The sequence below is a fragment of the Benincasa hispida genome, chromosome 6, assembly GCF_027475165.1.
Source record: "Benincasa hispida cultivar pf3 chromosome 6, pf3_genome.v1.1, whole genome shotgun sequence".
NCBI lineage: Eukaryota > Viridiplantae > Streptophyta > Magnoliopsida > Cucurbitales > Cucurbitaceae > Benincasa > Benincasa hispida.
The window spans coordinates 7,712,058-7,716,110 of record NC_143483.1 but is presented as its reverse complement, the minus strand read 5'-3'; the positions used below and the strand labels follow the sequence as shown (position 1 = coordinate 7,716,110).

At 39.1% G+C, this 4,053-nt stretch overlaps 1 pseudogene across 1 annotated transcript; it reads left to right on the top strand.

Moving 5' to 3' along the window:
• The first annotated feature begins 614 nt into the window (after window positions 1-614).
• On the top strand, window positions 615-3,756 carry LOC120079890 (receptor-like protein kinase FERONIA pseudogene; annotated as a pseudogene). Its single transcript, XR_016530118.1, has one exon. The product of XR_016530118.1 is annotated as a receptor-like protein kinase FERONIA pseudogene (transcript).
• The last annotated feature ends 297 nt before the right edge of the window (window positions 3,757-4,053 follow it).

Genomic DNA, 4,053 nt, shown 5'->3' with positions numbered 1-4,053 from the left:
GCATCAATTTATACGTAAAAAAATCTTATATAGACTAGGTACATTATTGAATACTCCGATGATGGTTCATTCACTTGATTAAAAAGACATATGAAGATGATGAAGCACAAAATAACGACATCACTATTCATCAAATCTCTTCAAAATACGACTTAAAAGACTTATTGACGAAGGTGTTACGTACAATAGCATTTGAGAAGTTAACACGTTACATTCGCATGTGACAACCAAGAGTTATCAGGTGATGTTTCCATGAGGGGGAGTAAATGTACAATACTCTTTTTTTTACTATGGTTTTATCCCACTAGTTTTTCCTATCAAGGTTTTTAATGAGTCAATTATTAAAGTATTAAGTATACGAATAATGTACTTTGTTCCTTCTTTAGGTTTTTATCCCATTAGATTTTTCTTAGCAAGATTTTAATGATACATTTATTTATAAATATGGATATCTAAGGAGGCGTATTGTAATATTTAATATAGATATTCATAACCTACATAGGTTACAAAATTCTATAACCTCCCTAATTCCATATCATAACATGCACCATTCTACGTCTATAAAAATTGGTATATGGTGCCCCTATGTTACACACAACACTTGAGTTCAATTATTCTCTTCTATTTTCTTCTCCTTATTTTGCTATCTAATTTATTTCTTTTGTTCTTGTTTTTTTCTTATTTCATAGAAGATTAGATATCATATTAAAAAGTTTATATTGAATAAAATCTAATATGTATGTGATGAAAATAAATTTGAAATGGAAACACTAATAGGACATAAGAAAATAAACCAAAACAAAAATTACTAATTAAAAACATATTAGTCTATGTTCATAAAGACGAAGTTTGTATCTTTTTTTAAAAAAAATAATAAAGTTTGTGTTTTCACTTGCATGAAATTAATTTCCTCTCTCTTTCAAACTTTAATTTCCTTTTTAAAAAAGTATAAGCATTTAAGTTCTATCATCTTTGATGGAAAAAGAAGCTTTATCTTAAAGCTCTTCATTTCAATCTGCAGATGAAAAAAATAAAAAATCTGAATTCTTGTTCTTGTTAATGGTTTGCCATGAAAATCCTTCCTCTGTTCTTCCCAATCTTCTTCTTTATTCTTCTCCTTCTTCTTCCCTCCACTTCTCAGCCTTCTTATTACGTCCCCGCCTATAACATCGCCGTCGACTGCGGTGCCACCAGCTCCGCAACCATAGATGACCGGCAATGGATCGGCGACGACGCTACTACTTTCTCCCTCTCCGACCCACCAAACGCCGTCAACAAATCAACCGTCAGGTCCACCTCCTCTACCAACGACCTCGTCTTCAAAACTGCACGCCTCTCTCGCTCTCCCTTCACCTACTCTTTTCCGGTCACCGCCGGCCCAAAATTCATCCGCCTTCACTTCTTGCCGGAAACTTACGACCAATTTCCCAAATTCGACGCCTTCTTCACCGTTCAAACTGGCCAATTCACTCTCCTGAAAAACTTCAGCGCCGCCCTTGTCGCTGATTTCTTGAACAAAACCACCATTACCAAAGAATTCTGTATCCATGTCGCCAGAGAAGTCCAGAAGTTGAACATTACCTTCACCCCATCTCCGAATTCTTATGCCTTCGTCAATGGAATCGAAGTCGTCTCCATGCCGGAAAATCTTTACTACTCTCCGGCGGAACAGGGGACGACGGCGGTTATCAGAAACAACATCGCCCTCGAGCTTTATTATCGGGAAAATCTCGGCGGTAACGACGTCATACCGAGTCAAGATTCCGGCATGTACCGAACTTGGGGCGGGAGAAATCTCTACGTAACATCCAGTTCAGCCATCCGAATACAAAATTACTCTGCTTCTCTAAACTATACAACTGCCACTCCTAACTTCACTGCCACAGATTCAGTTTACCAGTCTGCTGTAATTATGGGTAAGGATCAAGCTGCCAATTCCTTACAAAATTTGTCGGTGCAATTTCCCGTTGATGTCGGGTTCAATTATCTGGTGCGACTTCATTTTTGCCAAATTCATTGGAAACAGTTCCAAGAAAAACAGAGACACTTCACAGTGTTCATCAATAAGCGAAATATCGGCACCATCGATATAGATACCGTCGATACTCCGATTTACAAAGACTATAATGTACCAATGGCAGCTGGGAATACTCCATTTATCTCAGTTGATTTACACCCACTACCAAGTGAGAGCTTCGATGTGATTTTGAATGGAATTGAAGTATTCAAACAGAGCAACGGCACTAATCTCGCAGTACCAAACCCAGTGGGACGAGCACCACCGCCAGAAGTTAAACCAGTAGCCAAAAAGTCAAATGCAACGACGATCATCGCCATCGTGTGCAGCAGCGTGGGGTTTGCCATATTAATCTCCCTCGTTGGATTTGTGTTCATATGGAAACAGAGTAAGAAGAAAACAAAGAGAAGGAGGAGGAAGAAGAAGAAAACAGCAGAGGATAACTTGCTACCAGAACGACGATGCCGGATTTTCACCTTCGAAGAGATTTACGAAGCGACGGATTATTTCAGTAAGGAAAGAGAGATTGGAGTCGGAGGATTTGGTGCTGTTTACAAAGGAATTTTGGAGGATGAAGACGATCTCACCGTCGCAATCAAACGACTGAACCCAGATTCCCAACAAGGCGAACAAGAATTCATAACAGAGATTGAATTGTTATCGGAGCTCCGCCACTTCAATCTTGTATCACTCATCGGATACTGCTTGGAAGGCAAAGAAATGCTATTAGTTTACGAATTTATGCCGAACGGAACATTCAAAGAACATCTCTACGACACCCAAAATTCTCCTCTGCCATGGAAGAAGCGCCTCCAAATCTGCAACGGGGCGGCGCGTGGTTTAAACTACCTACACACCGGATTCACTCGACCCATCATCCACCGCGATGTGAAGACGACGAATATCCTTCTAGACGAAAATTGGGTTGCGAGAGTTGCCGATTTCGGGATGTCGAAATTGGGGCAGATCAACACGGCGGTCAGTACGGCGGTGAAAGGGACTTGGGGGTATTTAGACCCGGAATACCACCGCCGTCTTAAAGTAACGGAAAAGTCCGACGTGTATTCATTTGGTGTCATCTTATTCGAAGTGCTCTGTGGGAGAAAACCGCTGGACCCTCTTGCCGGCGAAGAGAAGTTCAAGCTTACACTATGGGCTAAGAAATGCTTGGAGAAAGGGAATGTTTACGAAATTATTGATCCGAATTTGAAAGGGAAAATTTCGTGGGATTGTTTGAAACAATATTTGGAGTTGGCGGTGGCCTGTATCAACGATCTGGCAAAGCACCGGCCGACGATGACGGTGGTGGAGGAGAAATTAAGGTTCATCTTGCAGCTGCAGGAGGAAGCAGACGGGAATGTTGCCGACGACGATTTGAATTATCCGGAGGAGCCATTTTCTCCGATCAGGTGGACGGCGAGTTCTCTCCGGAGTGAATCGTATAAAAGCCACCTTGCCACCGTGCTCAGCGGCTCCGATTTCACGGCGTCGACGCTTCTGAGTGAAGAAATGTTCAGTGAACAGAGCACTGGTTCTGGGGCCCATTCTCGGAATATATAATTTTTACTCAAATTTTCCATTTTTTTTTAATTTGTTTTTCTCTAAACATATGTTATTTTCAATAATATTAGCCGTTAGGTTATTAAAATACCGTTTTAGTTTGGAGTTTGCTTAAAATATATATTTTTGTCACCTGTGCTTTGAAGAACAAGTAATAAATATAAGTTAGTTTTGGTAAATTTCATTTTAACCCAAGTTAAATTGTTTTATAAAATTAATGTTTGTTGTGGTTTTGATACAAGATTGGATTGCAGTTTAGCTCAATTGACATCTGAATGCACTAGAAACTATAAAGTTAATCGAATCCTTCAAATCATATTTTATTTTTTAATTTAAACTCACACTCTACATTCAATACTCTTATTCCGTAATTATAAGCATATCTTTTTCTCTAATTTTATATCCAATCTCGTTTGAAATTTATTTTAACCATCAAATTACAAACTATTCTACTTTTTAAACTATGATATGATGAT